This window comes from Triturus cristatus, chromosome 11, assembly GCF_964204655.1.
Source record: "Triturus cristatus chromosome 11, aTriCri1.1, whole genome shotgun sequence".
Lineage (NCBI taxonomy): Eukaryota > Metazoa > Chordata > Amphibia > Caudata > Salamandridae > Triturus > Triturus cristatus.
This window is the reverse complement of record NC_140594.1, coordinates 28687358-28705816: the sequence shown is the minus strand read 5'-3', so window position 1 is coordinate 28705816 and position 18459 is coordinate 28687358. Positions and strand designations below refer to the sequence as shown.

Here is an 18459-nt window from a genome sequence, read left to right as displayed (position 1 = left end):
CTCCCAAGTACATTTGCGTGTTGGAGATGGGACTTGGACAGATTTACTGTGAAACCAAGATCATGGAGCAGCTGCACTGTTTTGTAAGTGTGTTGTAGACAGTTTGCTTGTGAGCTGACTTTTATGACCTAGTCATCTAAGTAGAGGAGTTGCGACAACTGCCAGGTATTTGGTGAAAACTCTGAGAGCAGTAGTGACTCCGAATGGGAGCACTTTGAATTGGTAATGTTCTCCCGCTTCCACAAACCTGAGGTATCTGCGATGAGCGAGGTGTATTGGAATGTGGAAGTAGGCATCCTTTAAATCTAAAGTGGACACAAAGTCACCTTGCTGAAGGAGCGGGAGCACTTGTTGGAGTGTCACCATGTGAAAATTATCAGATTGGATATATAGATTCAGATCTCGGAAGTCTAGTATAGGCTTGTGAGAGCTGTCTTTTTTGGGAATAAAGAAGTATAGAGAGTATACACCGGCCCCTTGATATTGAAATGGGACTGGTTCTATAGCTCCTTTTTCCAATAGAGAGAGAACTTCTTGTTTGAGAAGGTTTGAATGTTCTTGTGACATTGTGTATGATCTTGGAGGAATGTTTGGGGGAGTGTCGGTAAGTTCCAGGCAATAACCATATTGGATAATCTGTAGAACCCATCTGTCTGAGGTGATTGTATTCAAGATGGGTAGATGTGGTAGTCCTCTTTCCTTTTCTCTGGTAATTTTGCATGAATATGCCCAGTATCTGGATGAATAACCGGTTCCTTTTGTTTCGGATCCGTGTTAGCAGGCAGAATATAGAAACAAGGCTCTTTAGATGGAAGAAGTGTTTTTCCTTTGGCGCTGTATTTTTCGGCGTTAAAGGTTTCGGCTCCAAAGGTTTATTTTTTGGTAGTGAAGGGATGGTCACTACAAGATGTTTGGATTTCGATGGCGAAGGCTTCGATTTGGTACCCAAGTGGGGCCAACTCGATCCCGAGCCGGAAGGATTTGACTGATGTTTCGGTGCCGGGCCAGCAGGCGGGGCGTCTGAAACATTTTCTCAGTGCCAACCTTAGCCCGAGGGCAGAGGAAGGACAGGAGCCTTTTTCTTCTGTAAGTATTGGGGCAGGGGAGTGTCAGTACTCACTGTACGCTGACCCGGTGTCACTTCCTCTTCCATGTTGGAGTTGGCTTCGGACACGGATATGTGTTCCCCCTATCCTTCTTCGGCTCCTTGTGCGTGGAATTCTTCCTGGTGGGAATCTTCTTGGAAGATGTCCGGTGTGGAGCCGCTTTGCTGATGCATTTCGTGACGTCAAGCCCGACTGTCATGGAGCATCTTCTTAGATTGAAACAATCAGCACGCGTCGCAGTCTTGTTCGTTATGTTCCGGAGATAGACACTGGTTGCACACAAGTCGGTGCATGGAAAATTAGCGAGACACCCGGGACAGAATTTAAATGGAGTCCGTTCCATCGACTTCTAGCGGGCCCGATGCTGGTAGGCCCAACGGCCCTCCACGAATCTTTTGATTGAAGACCTTGAGTCGAAACGATACGAGGAGAATGGGTAATGCGATCAAGAAACAATACTGTTGAGGGTAGTTGATTGCGCACCGAGGGGAACCTGAGAAATGGTGTCGAACTAGAGCGCCGCAATTCACGTCCGAACCCGATGGCGGAACAAAAACAATCTAACAATGGAGTTGATGCCCATGCGCACTATCACCAGTCACCGACCTCGTGACTAGAAAATACTTCTTCGAAGGAAAACAAAAGTGCAAACATCCGGACCCAACACTACATGGCAGGCTATGCAAAGCATGTGATCTACAGCTCACATGCCTCAAACATTGCTTTTAGGACCTAGTCACTTTGGGGACATACTAACATTAGTTTTTTACATGTCCCACTTTTAAATACTGTGCACCGTACCTTGTGGGCTGCAAAGGGGTTACTTACTAATATTTAAAAGGGATGCTTTTACCTGTCAGAAAGGGTTGCACTTCTGGTTTTACACTGCAGGAATCAGGCTAAAATGGTAGGCACTATCACTGTAGTTGATTGTACAATAGCTGCTGAAGTCCAGAAGTGACATTTAACTTCCAGGCCCTGGGCGCACTTTCTACATAATATACTTGGGACTTACAGGCAAGTTAAATATGCCAATTCAACTATGTTTAAAAGGGGAACACAGGCACTTTATTCATGGTTTTGAAGGTTAAAGTGCATAAAGTTTGAAAGTCATCAACAATAGGGTTCAGAAAAGGCAAACTATGTGTGGTGATCATGCTGAAAAGATGGATTTCTTACAATGTTTGCTGCCTGAGACCTGTCACAGCTAAAAACTGGGGGGCATATTATCAAGAATAAGTTGCACCTTCCTCCGTAGCCACGTAAGGAGGAGAGATGAAGCCAGTGTCAGGCGAAGTGTCAAGACCACTGGCATCCCCCAGCTCGTCTGCCCAGTCCTGACTTAACTGGCACTGTTGTGCCAGAGGGTCCTCGTACCCCTCTCAGTCCTCCCCTTCATCCGTCTCCTGGTATACAGGTAGAAAGGACGGAGCTGGGTGGTAGATGAAAAACCCATCCATCAGCGCTGGAGACGGCGCCGGCCGCGCCGTTCCGAAGCCAGACCCGGACATGGGCTGAAACTGGGGACGGCGTCGTCCGAAGATGGTGCCGGGGCGGCACCATAGGGGTCGGTGCCAGCGGAGGGGTCGTAAGGTCAACCGGCGTCGACCGGGACCCCACGGGGGCCTGCAGCGTCGGGACCAAAGACCACGACGGCGCCGGGGCCGAAGCCGCCGGCTCACTAGGCCTCCCAGTCAGGCCTGCGGGGCCCGAAGGCGCGCCAGCAGGCCTCGATGGCGGAGCGAGACTCCTCATGGCCAAGAGGAAGTCCCGAATCTCGCCCGGAGTATCATTAGGCCTAGGGACCGGAGGGTATGGGGCCGGACGCGACTCCTGCGGCTCCGACGGAGCCGCGTGGGTGGTGCCACCCGAACCCTCAGCCGAGTCGTGCGACCGGCAAGGTGAGTCAGAAGAGCGGTGTTGCTTCTTCGACTACTTCTTACTGTGCCTCGACTTACCTGAATGCGAGGAATTCGAACCCAACGAACAGTGATGACTTTGGCTCCGCAACCGGTCCCTCGACCTCCTCCTCGACCGGGACCTCGAGCGGCGCGGAGCCGACTGCCGGATCTCGAGGAGCTTGCGGGACTGCTCCCGCCTAGCTTTCGAGGTCAAGGCCCGTCAGGCGGGGCACGACTTGTCATCATGGTCGGCCCCAAGGCAGTAGAGACACCGACGGTGGGGGTCGGTAACCGGCATCAGTCGGTGACAGGCATCACACGGCTTGAACCTGGGCATCCCTACCAGCACCAGGAGTCAAGTTCGACTCAAAAGAATAGACCAAAAAAGTCCAAAAAGTTAGTCAAAAAGTGACTAAGGGCATGCTCTTCCCGGATCTGCGCTTACTGGCGTGGAAAAAAAAAGAACTGATGTCAGCGCGCGAGGGCGGCGTCTAAGTACTCCGACGACGTCATACCGGCGATGCCGACGACGGACGCGGAGTCGCAGACGACGCCTACCGACGCGCAAGGGTACTGCTAACGAAAAACTTTCCGGATCCAGCCTGACGCCTGGGGATATTCTAAGGTAAGGAATCTAACTAACGTTTTTCTTTCAGATATTAGTGTGCAGTCAGGTCTATACCTCTATAAGGTTGTCAATAACCCTATATTTGCTCCCATTTCTTGGGACATCCCCTGCTAGGATACACCCCTTGCTCCACCTTCTGGCACCAATCTAGATCTTTTTCCCGGTTCGTCACCGTTGGTGGGAGCCGTGTCCCCCATCTCCTTGCAATATTCTGTTTAGCCACCCCGCTGACAAAGCCAACCATACCTGGGCGTTTCTGGGACAGTCCGTCTGCCCCTGATCATCAGCACGAGCCATTTCGCTTCAAGTGAGACTTTAACTGAGAGTACTTTTGACATAACAGCGGCTATCGCATTCCAGTGTTGACTTATTAGTGGGCATTCCTATAGGATGTGACAGAAGGAGCCTCTCTGTCCACACCCCCTTAGCACAGGGCCTTGGCCGCTGCTCCCATTTTGTGAAGTAAAGTGTGAGGGTAATATGTTCTGTGAAGGATCTTAAGTTGTATAAGTCTAAATCGTAGTCAAATCGCTATGTCCCGGGGGCCTTGCAGTTGCTCCAACCATTCCTCGTCTGTTATTTCACCCAAGTCATCTGGTCAAGCCACCCTCAGGGGACCCAGTGGGTCCGGGGAGTTATTTATACATTTTTTGTAAATCACAGAAACACCCCTGTGTGGAATCGGGTCCGCCAGCAGTCGGTATTCCAGAGGGGAGGAGTCCGACATGGTCGTGCCCTCTTGAATGTGAGCCCTAAGAGCGTGTCTCAGCTGGGGGTAATGGAGTTTCTGGGAGGTGGCCAAGTAAAATTCTAGTCTTAAGATCTCAAATGAGATAAAGGCTCCATTTGTCCATACATCCCCAAGATGCTCAATTCCTATCTTTGCCAACCTACAGGCTGGAACCCTCTGCCATTCTATCACTATGTCAGAGGGGGGTCATGGCCGTCAGTGCTTCTCGTACTCCCACGTCCCTCTGCTTTGGTCCAACAGCTTACCACTATGGCAGTATGTGTAGGAATGCCCTTCCTCCCCTTTCGAGTGTATAGAATGATTATTTAATTGTTATTCGGCTTCACCTCTCTATCTTCTCTATAGACAGGTTTGTCCCTGTCTACATATATCCACTCATTAACCATCAAAAGTTGTGAGGCCCAGTAATACAATTTGATATCTGGGATTGCCAAACCCCCATCATAGATCCCTCTTTGGAGTTTCTTGATGGCAATTCGGGGTGTACCTCCCTGCCATAGTAACGTACCTAGCTCTTGTTTCACCTGTTTGAAGAAAGTCAGGGGTATGGGATAAGGCGAGTTTTGTAGAACATAAAGAAACCTCGGGAGTGAGATCCTCTTGTATAGAGCTGCTCTTCCCGGTAAGGATAGAGGAAGTTTAAGCCAATGCACTTCATCAGATCTGAGCCATTCTAGTTAAGGTGTGAGGTTCCATTCCAGGAAGAAGAGCTGATCTCTTGTCACGAATATCCCAAGGTATCTGAAGCCTACTAATTCAATCAGGGCTGTATCCTGAATAGCTCCCACACAAGCCGAAGATGTGTAAGATACGGGCTATTGAAAAGTATGGCCGGGATACATACAGCAGAATATCGTCAGCATATAGAGATGCGGTCCGCCCGTTCTCCTTTTGATGGGACTACCCTCGCCATTGGATCGGCCCTGATCCACGTCGCCAGAGGTTCCAACTGTTTTATTTGGCTCTAGTGCCTTCCAGATTGAAGAGCTCTATGGGCACCTGTAACTTCCTCTGCCATAGGATCCGCCTCCAGAGTCTCCCTTTTCTCAATGGCAAGGGTCCGGAGGGAGTAGTCTTTTAGAAACTCATCACAGTTTGTAATTATTCTGGCGCTGATTGGAGAGTATAAGTCAGTGTAGTAGAATGCAAAGGTATTAGCTATATTGGCACTCGTTTGCAGTACACCTGACATTTCTTTAACACCCACAATGTCCTGTCTTTATCTCTTTTCTCTAGCTAGGCCAGTAGTTTGGAGGCCTTATCGCCAACATCATAAAGACGGTGCTGTGTTGCCAGAGCATAGAATGCAAAGGTATTAGCTATATTGGCACTCGTTTGCAGTACACCTGACATTTCTTTAACACCCACAATGTCCTGTCTTTATCTCTTTTCTCTAGCTAGGCCAGTAGTTTGGAGGCCTTATCGCCAACATCATAAAGACGGTGCTGTGTTGCCAGAGCATAGGACCTCGTGGCATTATCGGCTATAGACCGCAAATCATGTTGACGCAATCACAATCTATGTCGCACCTCCAGGTTGCCACCCCTCGCTAGTTTTGTTTCAAGTGCCCGGATATCTTGCTCAATGGTTCTACACTCATTCCCAGCCTCCCTTTCCCCCCCCCAAATCAGGGCCTGGGCCTGGCCACGAATCACAGCCTTAAATGCTGGGAAAGGCTATCTGACATGTATCTGGGCCTTTGAGAGTGACACCTACTGGCGAATGATCGGATATTCCTCGTGCATAATGCCTGGCATCTGTAAAACATTGCACCTGATCATGGCGAGCAAAGAGGTAGTCCAGACGTGAGAGGTAGGCATGGGGGGCAGAGAAAAATGTATACTGAGATTGGTGGGGGTTATGGAGCCTCCAAAGATCTATCATTCCCATTGCTGATATAAAGGTCTCGAGGGATCCCCCATCTGGGCAGCCTTGTGCTAACCCAGACCTATCTTGGGCAGGGTCCATTACAGCATTCACTACACCCTCATCAGTACAGTCCCAGTCGGGAGCTCCACGAAGAGAGCACAGAGTCTGAGAAGGACGCCGTCATGAAGTCTGGGGGTTATATACAGAACATATGTTTAAGGTGCAACCCTACGACACTTCTGTAGTGGCAGCATAGCAACCCTGGGCCACCAACACTTGGACGCCATGAATGATCGCAAAGTTTTGACTAGGATGCCCACCACTATCAGTCTGTGGAGTAGCCTGCATGGGGCAGGAGATTATATCCATAACGGTCCAGTGCCTTATAGTGATTGCCCCTCAGGTGCATCTCCTGGAGCTGGACAAAATCCGGGAGTGGCGCTTAATATGCTGGAAGACTAGGGTACGTTTGATCTTGTTGCCCAGCTCATTCACGTTCCAAGTCCATATGTGAATTTGTTTGTATCTCTCTATATGCATTGACCTAGCTTAATGCTCCACAGCGTCAGCGGGACCCATATGAAACAACGATATCTCCTCCCCTGCTACTCTTGATGGGTGTTTCAGATGAGCATAACCATATAACTTTTCAATAACTGCGAACTTCCAACAGTTCCACCCTGCCTGCCTCCCTGCTTAGTGAGTTATAAACCTCCCATTCCCCAACCTGCAGCGTGCCAGTCGCCCAAACTTGTGCAAGAAATGGTGGGAAGGCGTCACCTCCGTTGCCATCATGTACGAATCAAATCATGTCAAATCTAGTTACCCCTATACAATAGAACATTAACATTGCACTTACTTCTTTGCAGGCGTTGCCAGTCGTCCCCCCTTACTCCAGGGGTGGTTACACCACAGACATCACTTAGTTAACCACGTTGATCAAATGCCGCCCGCTTACTAAACCTTCTATCCCCCCTCACCCAAGCGAGCACCAGCAGGCAACAGTTTTTTTTTTTTATTAATTTATTTTTGAAATGAGAAAATTTAAAATAAGAAAACAGTGCGTATACATCCACTCGCCTACAACCCAGAAGGGCCGGCAACGTAGTACCTTACAGTCAGTGCATGTCTAGCGTTTCCCACATCCCGGAGGCCGGGCATCGCTGTAGCACATGTGTGATAATTCAACGTCTCTCTACATAAATGCCACCAACCATGCCTATTCACGCAATCTGTGCCCTATACAGAGCCCAACGTCTTCGTATTCGCCACTCACCCGACCCATTAGCCACTCCCTCCCACCACCCCTCCCGTAACCGTTAAACTAAACTGTCAGCAGCTCCTAGGGGCTCCCCCTCACACCCAACGTCCGTGCCAGCATGCTCCTCACATAGATCTATGTCCCTAATTCACTGTACTGGTGCGCACAAAGTCCAATCTCAGCTGGCTATCCAGCGCACCTTCCAGCTCACACTCCGCGCCGCCATTTACACATACTCCCCCACTCACCACTTGCCCCTTCACCACCCCCTGTCGTGAGTCTCCCTTAACCTGCCTACTGAGCCGGTGCGGACCTCTCCACCTCCCCTGCATCAAGACCTGCACTTGTTCCCCCAGCAGGCAACAGTTACTGTTCATATTCAGTCCGGTTAAGGTCTCCCTCCCTGGTCCAGAGGGCTGAGCGGGGCTCCCGCATTCTGCAAGTCTTCAGTATCCCCTAATACACAATCATTCTTTTTATTTCGTCTGCGTCCCACACTGTTCCAGCCCTCCAGCCAGTGCCATGCTTCCTCTGGAGTCACAAAAAGCTGTGATTTGCCCTTGGCAATTATCCGCAGTTTGGCCGGGTACATCATCATGCATTTCATATTCTTCTCTCAGAGGACCTTTTTTATAGAGTCGAAGGTTCGGCGTTGGCGCTGAACCTGTAGAGTTAAGTCTGGAAAAACCTAATTGTTGCATTTTCATATTGTAGGTCCACATGTGACCTGGCGTCCGCTTGTAAAATAGCTTCACGGTCCCTGAAGTTGAGGATATGAGCTATGATTGTCTGTGAGGAGGCCCCAGGGCGCAGTGGTGGCCCGAACACCCTATGCGCTGTCTCCACTGAGAAAAAATTAGAGAGCCTTTTCGGGCAGGGTTTGTTAAGTATTAGATCTTCCATGAATAAATCAGTAGATTATCCCTCCGCCCCTTCGGGTACCCCCACCACTCGGATATTATTCTGCCGTGCTCTCCCTTCTTGATCTTCAAGCCTTGTCAGTATCTCTCCTTGCTGTTTTGTGAATGTAGCCTCTTGTTCTTCTAGACGTTTCATTTTGGATTGCAGACCACCTATATTTGTTTCTGCCACAACCACTTTCTCCGCAATTCATCGGAAATCCTCCCTGAGTAGGTTTACCTCTTCAGTCACCACATCTAGTTTTGGTTTCAACGTATCTCTCAGGTCTCAAATTGCTTTTATGGTGTCCTGGAGCGTGGAGTCAGGGGCCTAATTCGTTCCTCCAGACCCCCCCAGGTTGTTTAATGCTGTCCTCTGCTTCTTCTGCCGCCCCAAGGGGGACGATGTATTTATCCATCTGGTTAGTTTGGCCTGGGTGTGGGCCTTTTGTACGCACCATGCTGAATCAGGAGGGGAGCTTAGATCTATATCTTTCAGTTTGATGACTCTCTGGGCAAGTCCACTCAATTGTACCAGCGCAGTTGACTGCTTCTTCACTGGGAACAAGGTCGCCCTCCCGCTCTCCATGGTTAAACACCCCACTGATGTGTGAGATGTTTCTGGTGTGAAGCTAGCCTTCACAAACCTCAGGCCGTCTGAGTTAATACTAGGGCTCCGTGCTAATAGTCCGCGCCCATGGGAAGCACCATTGTCAACATGGGCCAGGCAGCCGTGAATCAAGGTCTTGAGGACAGTGGAGGACCACCACACCACTCTAGTTCATCACCACTGGGAGGGGGAGGGGTGACGACCTGCCCTCCCTCCACATCGGACTGTCTACTCAACACACCTGCTGCGTGAGGCTGTTTCCTTCACCACACAGCATACGAGCCTGCTCGGCCCCTTTATGCAAGTCCCCTGTGGAGACCTCCCCTGCTTCGCTCATTCACCACACGTCAGAAGCCCATATACCCATGTTGATACTCTGTTACCTCCAAAGTGCCAGTGGGCCTGGACTTTTTGCAGTTGTACGTGCAGTCTCCGCAGCCGGCAGCCCTCTGCTGGGCACTTCTGGGGCCCCAGCTTACACTCCGCCAGGAGCGGTCCCGGCCCAAACACTGCATGTGAGTGTCCAGTGCCTGTAGAGAATCTTGGCCTCCTCTCACCGCTCCGCTGATGCGGGGCTCTAGTCCGTCAGGAGGGGGTGCTGCAGCGCTGTGTATAGTAGCAGCCGGGTAGGCTGCTCTGGTACCTCTGTCCTTCTTAACCTTCACCCTTGCCTCATGGCCACGCCTTATCGGGCCGCTAGCGTCTGGGAGTCTCCAGTACGCACCCGGTGCCTGCTGTGTTTGCTCGGCCCGCGGGCCTCCTCGATTGCCTCTGCTCCTCCAGTGTCAGTACATTGATCGGACTGGAAGGACAAGTGCGGGTGCTGCCATTTTGCTGCGGCAGCAGTCCAGTTGGATCACTTTGATCTCCTTTCCAGAGTCCTATTTACAGTGGCGGGACCCCAGCTGCACTCTTGCTTGTTCCTACCTTGCGAACCTAGAATCGGGAGCAGAGGTTAAAACGGATGGTGACAGATATCGCGGGGTTATTCCCTGGCGATCAGAGGCGCCAACTCAGTGTGCGGCCATTCCTCTCGACAGCAGGCCGCGGCCCCCCCTAAAAAAGTAATTCTTCTGCCTACAGCTTGTGCAATACTAGGTTACATTTACATAGGGAAAAATTTTGACCCAAAAATAGTGTAACAATTATGAGATGGCTTGAAATTAATGACTTTTCTAAAGTTTCTTTAAAAAAAAACAGTAGAGGGGCTGTTTCTGTGAAATGCCCAAGGAGATTTTATGGTTCCCAATAATCTGATTTACAAACTCTTGTTACCACAGATGTGGAATACCATAAAGGGAAGCAATACACCTGACAAATCTGTGGTTCCAGGACATCTAAATTGGAATGAATGGTTCCTGGACATGAGAAATAAATGTATGGTGCCTGGACACATCAATCTAATGTGAACACTAAGGGGTGTTTTACCACACTTTATGTATGACTAAGTGTTTATAATGTGGAAAGGAAATTCGAAACATCAACACCTGTTTGGCCACATTTTTCTGCACCAGTTAAAAACTAGGCCCGCCCACAGTAAGCAGACTCTGCTCAGAGCGTTGCACCTGCCTTTGGATGATCATCAGTTAGCAGTATTTTTAGAAGCAATAACTATCAAAATGTCACTAGATTTGAAAATGGTAGAAGCAATTAGCTCATGCACAGAGAGAACTGGACGAATGGCCAAGTATGACATTTCCCAAAGGGATACGTCTCCAGCATTGATAGCTTTCATAGACAGGGATACTCTTTGTATGCTCACTTGACCACCACCTTCCACATCATGCTGGGGATCCTCTGGTGAAAAATTAACATGTTAAAAATCGCCCGCGAAATGGCTCTTTTTAAAAGGTATATTTCTGAGTCCCTGCCTTGAAGTGATTAGCAACTAAACAGCTTACCAGGGAGCTAGAGAGCAATGACTCTCAATCTATAAAAGGTCATCAGGGCTGGAGAACCACTTTTTAGGTAACTGGTTCTTCTGCAGCATTTGATCTTTTATAGATTCAGATGCACAAGTTACTTACCTTCGGTAACGATATATCTGTAAGAGACATTAGTTAGTGATAGATTTCTTACCTTAGAATTACCCCCCAGGCGTCAGACTGGATCCGGAAAGTTTTCGTCAGCAGTACCCCTGTGCGTCGGAAGGTGGCGTTGTGCGGCTCCGTGTCCGTCGTAATCGCCGGGATGACGTTGCGGCAGCTACTTAGACGCCGCCCTCGTGCACTGACATCAGTTCTGTACACGACTTTCCGCCTCAGGTACGCAGAGCCATGCAAGATACTGACCACTGGTGCATTGAAACTAGGGCCCTGAAAGGGATGACCTTAACCCTAGAAATCAGTTTGCAGAACGGAGAGGATGGGTGGGGTGGTAAGGAATCTATCACTAACTAATGTCTCTTATAGATATATCGTTTCCGAAGGTAAGTAACTTGTGCATCTGAAAGAGACATGTTAGTGATAGATTCCTTACCTTAGAGTAGATACCCCAGCAATACCAACCCCGGTGGTGGGTCTGCGAACCAAGATCACACCAGAAAGTCACCGAGAACAAAACGGCCAAAGAAGCAGTCTCTCCCGACTTGTCTGGTAAGGCAATAATGCTTAGTAAAAGTGTGCAGCGAGGCCCACTTGGCTGCCTGACAGATGTCTTGCAGAGGTACACCACGTCCCAATGCAGTAGTAGCTGCCGTCACCCTGGTAGAATGGGCGCGCAGCCCCACTGGAGGTTCCTTTTTAGCCAGAGAATAACAGGCTTTAATACACAACACAAGACGACCCAGCGGGAGATAGTCCGCTTGTATACAGCCCGGCCTTTCTTGGCGCCTACGTAGTCAACAAAGAGCTGGTCATCCATCCGGAACGGTTGTGTGCTATTGAGGTAAAATGAGAGCGCACGTTTTGGGTCCAGACGGTGGAGCCTCTCTTCCTCTCTGGAAGGGTGCGGAGGCAGAAAGAAAGTGGGCAGATGATAGTTTGTCCAATGTGGAAGGCAGTAACAACCTTTGGCAAGAAGGAAGGACGAGTGCGGAGCACAGCCTTGTCCGGATGAACAGACAGAAAAGGAGGTTTACAGGAAAGAGCCTGGAGCTCACTCACGCGCCTAGCAGAGGTGATGGTAACCAGGAAAGCAGTCTTTAAAGTCAGTAATCGAAGAGGACAGTTGTGAAGCGGCTCAAAGGGAGCGCACATCAAATAAGTAAGAACCAGATGTAAGTCCCACTGCGGCATCACAAACGGAATAGGAGTGAAAAGGTGAGTAATGCCTTTGAGAAATCTATTTACAACAGAGGACTTGAAAGGAGAGGGCTGATCAGGTAGTCTGAGAAAGGCTGAAATTGCAGAAAGATAGCCCTTAATATTGCCCAGAGCAGAGCACTGCCGGGCAAAGAAAGAAGGAACAAAAGGACCTCAGAAAGAGGGACAGGAAGGGGATCCACCACACTCGCTGTGCACCATGCCACAAATTTGTTCCACCTGCAGGCGTATACCGATTTAGTGGAGGGACGCCTGGCTGCCAGAATGACATCACAGACTTCAGGAGGTAAGCCAAATGGAATCAACTGTCACTGCTCAATCTCCACGCAAGGAGGTGGAGGCTGGGCAGGTTCGGGTGGCGAACCGTCCCTTGCTGCTGCGACAGAAGATCTTCCGGAAGAGGCAGTCGGATCGGGGGATGCATGCTTATACTGAGTAGCTCGGGATACCAAACTCTTCGAGCCCAGTCCGGAGCCAGAAGAATGACTTGGGCCCAGTCACGCTTGATCTTCTTTAGTACTCTGGGTAGAAGTGGTATAGGTGGAAAGGAGTACGATAGACCGCAACTCCACTTGCGACGAAAAGCGTCGCCTAGCGAGTGCCGCCTTGGAAATTCCAACGTGCAGAACTGCTGACATTGCGCGTTCTCTTCGGTGGCGAATAGATCTAACCAAGGAGCACCCCACTGTTGAAAGAGATCTTGCGCCACCTCCGAGTGAAGACGCCATTCATGATCCATCATGCACCTGCGGCTAAGTTTGTCTGGCCTGGCGTTCAAAGAACCCGCCAAGTGTTGAACCACCAAGGAAATGCCTTGACGTTCCAGCCATGTGTAGAGATGCATAGCCTCCTGACATAGGGTTCACGACCCCACCCCGCCTTGCTTGTTGCAGTACCACATGGCGGTGGTGTTGTCTGTGAACACCTGCACTACTCTCCCCTTGAGGCAGGGAAGGAATGCCTTCAGTGCAAGTAGGATCGCCCGGAGCTCCAGAAGGTTGATATGGAGCTTGGACTCCGCCGGAGACCAGAGGCCTCTGATCTCCACCTCTTGCATGTGGCCGCCCCATCCCAGGAGGGACACATCCGTCACCACTGTGTGCTCCGGTTGGGGAAGAAAGAGGAATCTGCCGCTGACCCAATGCTGGTTCGTGAGCTACCACTGCAATTGTTGTGCAGTGCCCTCTGAGATCTGGACGTACTCGGACAGGTCCCCCTGATGCTGCGCCCACTAGAACTTCAAATCCCACTGCAGAACCCGCATATGCCATCTGGCATAATGGATCAGCAGGATGCAGGAGGCCATGAGGCCCAGCAGCCTAAAGGTCATTCTGACCGAAACCCAGGACAAAGGCTGAAAGATCGGAATCATAGCCCGAATGTCCCGGACTTGCTGCTCGGGAGGATAGACCCAAAACTGCGCCAAGTCCAGAACTGCTCCGACGAAGAGGAGCTTCTGAGAGGGGATTAGGTGTGACTTTGGCACGTTGATGGAGAACCCCAGCAAATGCAGGAGGTCGGCCATAGTCTGGAGGTGGGAGACGACTGCCTGGGTGAGCCCGCCTTCAACAACCAGTCGTTGAGATAGGGGAAGACTGAAACCCCCGATCTGTGGAGAAGAGCTGCGACCACCCCCATCACTTTTGTAAACACCTGAGGGGCGCTGGTAAGGCCAAAAGGGAGCACGGTGAACTGAAAGTGCTCGTGGCCTACCATGAACGGCAGATAACGCCAGTGGGCCGGCAGAACGAGGATATGGAAATAAGCGTCCTGCAAGTCCAACGCTACCATCCAGTCTTGCGGGTCTAGGGCAGACAATACCTGAGCAAGTGTGAGCATCTTGAACTTCTCCTTCCGGAGGAAGCGATTGACGTTCCGAAGGTCTAAGATAGGATGCAGGTCCTTTCCCTTCTTTTGAACCAGGAAGTAGTGGGAGTAACAACCATGACCTACTTCTGGCGACAGAATGCGCTTGATGGCCCCCTTGGCTAAGAGGGCTGCAACTTCCTGCTGGAGAAGTGCCAAGTGATCCCCCGACATGCGGTGGTACTGAGGTGGCATGGCCGGAGGGGTAGTCTCGAAGGGGAGGGAGTAGCCCCTTCGGACTACGAGCAAAACCCACCTGTCCGAAGTGATGGTGCGCCAGTGGGGGAGGTAATGGCTAATCCTGCCGCCCACTGGCATTTGATGGGCCTGAAATACCAGACTAGGAAGGTTTGGAGGCAGTGGTGGCAGGGGAGGTGGTGGACTGACCCGCCAGCTGGCCCCGTGACCCACCTCGGTGGGTCCCACGTCCGCGGCTGCACTGAGACTGTTGCTGCTCAGGCCTGTGGCTTTGGCCGCCCCTACCTTGGCCACAAAAGGAGCAAAAAGCAGAAGCCGAAGGAGTGCGCGTGGCCGAAAGGCCCAGGGACTTGGCCGTAGCCCGCAAGTCCTTAAAGCGCTCTAACACACTATCTGCCTTGTCGCCAAAAAGGCGAGTGCCATCAAAAGGCATGTCCATCAGAGTGTTCTGGACATCCCCTGAAAAGCCAGTCGTCCTCAGCCAGGCGTGACGGCGTAGCGCCACTGTCGTGGAAATCGCTCTGCCCAGCAAGTCGGCGGTGTCAAGGCCACAACGAATCGTAAACTTGGCTGCATCTCTCCCCTCAGCAATAGCTTGGGAGAGCACCATCCAGGCCTCATCCGGACACTGAGGCACCGTATCCCACAAATAGTGGGAATAACGGCCCAAGAGGCATGCTGTGTTCACAGACCACAACCCGAACTGGCAGAAGAGAAAATCTTCCAAAACTGCTCCAGTTTCTTGGATTCCCTGTCTGGAGGTGCGGAAGGGAATGCGCTCAGGGACGCAGATGCTTGGACAACCAAGCTCTCAGGGGTCGGTTGTTGGGAGAGGAAAATGGGGTCGCCCGGGGCCTGGCGTTGGCGTCGGGCCACGTTCCTATCCACAGGAGCCCTTGTGTTGGGCCTGGACATGGTGCCCAAAAGAACGTCCGAAAGTGCATCATTAAAGGGCAGCAGCGGCTCCGCAGAGGAAGCCGCCGGCCGAAGCACTTCTGTCAGGAGGTTAGTCCTGAAGGCCACTGTAGGGAGCTCGAGGTGGAGAGCCTCTGCTGCCCTACGCAACACCACTGAATAAGTACCACCCTCCTCCGTAGACACGGTAGAAGGAGACAATGCGCCAGGTTCTGGAGAGAAATCCAGATCACCGGCGTCCTCCAAATCCTCTGCCCAGTCCGGGTCTAACTCGCATTGGGCTGCGAGAGGGTCTTCAGACCCCTCCCAGTCCTCCCCGTCCTCCGTAACCTGCTGGGCAGGTGGGAAAGAAGGAGGAGGATGGAGAAAGGGATAGAAATTCCCCATTGGCGTCGGAATCGGCGTCGATCGACACCGGTTTGGCACCGTCTCCATGTTGGGGTGGAAGCCGGGGACGACATCGACCGGGGAGCCGCCCGACTCCGTCGGCGGCGCCGTATGCGTCTATGTCGGTGGAGGTCATACGAGGTCAACCGACATCGGCTGGGATCCATGGGGGTCTCGCGGCGCCGAGGCCGGAACCCATCGACGTCGGGGCCAGAGCCATCGACGAAGAAGGGCGAGAACCCGCAGTTGGACCCGCTGGGCTTGAGGGCGCGCTGGCGAGGTCCGACGGGCCAAAGAGGCGGGCAATGGCTGACAGAAATTCCTGCAGTTGGGCCGGAGTCCCCGACGGACCTGGGAAGGGCGGGTAGGCCGACGGTGACTGCGTAGGCTCCACCGGAGCCACGGGGGAGGCACCACCCTCAGTCGTGTCGCGTGACAGGCTAGGCGAAGAGCGACGTCGTTTCTTCAACTTCTTGTGCATTGTCTTACCTGACGCAGAGTGCGAAGACTTCGTCGAATGATGGTGGCGGCTCCTGGACCGGTCCCTCGCCCTCCCACAGGACCGGGACCTTGAACGGCGCAGGACGACTCCCTGGCCTCAAGAAACTTTTGGGACTGCTCCTGCAAAGTTTTCGGAGCCATGGCTCGGCAGTCGGGGCACGACATGGGGTCGTGGTCGCGCCCCAGGCAATAGAGACACTCGAGGTGCGGGTCTGTCACCGACATCATGCGGGAACAAACCTTGCAAGACTTGAAACCGGGCATCCCTTTACAACAGGAGTCAAAGACTCAAAAAACACAGAGACAAAAGTCCCAAAAAAGTCAGTCAAAAATTGACTGGGGGTACCGCTCTCTCCGGATCTGCGCTTGCTGGTGCGGAAAAAGAAAGAACTAACGTCAGCGCGCGAGGGCGGCGTCTAAGTGGCTACGGTGACATCATCCCGCCGATCATGACGGACGCTAAGCTGCATGACGCCACCTTCCGAGGGGTACTGCCGATGAAAACTTTCCGATTCCAGTCTGACGCCTGGGGGTAATTCTAAGGTAAGGAATCTATCACTAACGTGTTTCTTTCAGATGATGTCCAAATAGAATACCAAGCAGTACTTTTGGAGATGGTTGAAGAGTTGTTTCTTCATGTAACTAGATTTTTCAGCTCCACTTTTCCCACTGCTGTGATGACTTTCGCATTGACATTCAGGCACTGGTCCTTACAGAAGTTCTTAGATGACTGCCAGGTAGCCAGCGTACAGATGTCTATTAGCAGCAGTTGGCCTTCAAAGCTGCAGTCCTGGCCCTCCTTTTTGAGAGGGACATCATATGGCTCAGCAGTTAGTGGCCTGCCTTTGTTAAATGAATTTGACATAGCCTATCAGTCATATGGTGAAGATGGCCTTGGTCGCTGCCTGGTCCAGATGGGGCTGTACAAAGGCTATGAAAAGTGAAGGCGTTGTACGAAATGCCTTTGTTTTTTCCATGTAGTAGTTGAATGTCCTCTTGAATTGCAGAGTGTGCTGTACCAGCTTTGTCCAAGATTTGGACACTTCAAAGAACTTAGGCAAGGGTACTAACTGTTTGAGATGTCACTCAGATCACCTGTAATGTGACTCTCTTGAATGTGCCGAGTGACCTTGTCACAATAGAAATTGGTAAAAAGTCTCCTAAGCTGAAAACACCTTTATCATTCCCATTCTCCTACCAGGATATTTTTCTGTGTGAGAAGTTCACAGTCACGCATAGATGTGAATGGTTTAGGCGTGAGACCGGCAAGCACCACATTGATTTGCCACCTAGGTTCATGTCTTCCCACTGGAGGAAGCATGAATGAATCCTTGATAACAGTCTGTATGGACATTGTACCACATGCAGCAGAGCGAATGGCAGGAATGCATACGAGAACTCCTGATCCCAATCCATGCAGAACACTTTTTTTTTTACAGTTTTATATAGCGCGAACTTGACCCGAATCGGGTATCAGAGCGCTTCACATGAGCACCAGTTGCGTTACATGAGGGCACATTCATTTTTGTTAGGCTCGGGGAGATTAAGTGATTTGCCCAGAATCACACTTGAACAAGTGACAGAGGTTCCAGAAATCTAGAGGTGAAAAATATATTTGTTGTTTTTCCTTGTTATAAACAAATTGATCCTCATAATACTCATCGGAACAATTGGCCAACCATGGCTTGGGTGAGTATTCCACTCATTCGATTCGAAACCCATTCTACTGAGGCCGTTCGCCTTGCTGTTTTCGATTCCCGGTAGGGATTTCAGCATTGAGCTCCTTTTTAGTTTGGAGCTCAGGCCTAAATGCTCGGAATTTCCTTGAATAAGGTGGTAGACGCGCCATCTTATCTGAAGGGTAGAACGTTATTGTGGAGTGCCGTACAATCTATAGTGCATATCACAGGATTAGGGCCCTACTAGTGGGGTGTACCTTAGATAGATCATCATGAGAACAATGACCAGACTATGTTCGCTCCTGGGACTAATGTCTTCATGTATCCTAGTACTGCTGTGCCAGCTGCAGAAAGAACTTCACTTATAGTGGAAACATGTGTCCAGAAACTGGCAGGAGGGAGGGAAGGTGATGGACCCCATAAAAGCAGCCTAGGGCAGGTGAAGTCAGGTTCCGCATCAGATATGCAAAATGCCATGGCGTACTCTGATACAGAGATCACACGTCTCAGTGGAAAGTTGAGAAGTTTGTATCCTCTATTGACATGAGGCCTTTGGCATCCTTTAAACAACTGCACAAAAATATCCTAGAGTTCAGGGCAGTCAGATATGCCCTCAAGGCTGTTC

General features: G+C 51.0%; 1 protein-coding gene across 8 annotated transcripts in view; it reads left to right on the top strand.

Annotated features, from left to right (window-relative positions):
* Positions 1-18459, top strand: part of RIMBP2 (RIMS binding protein 2) — a 1529140-nt gene that overhangs the window by 1462592 nt on the left and 48089 nt on the right. The gene's annotated exons all lie outside the window — the stretch shown is intronic.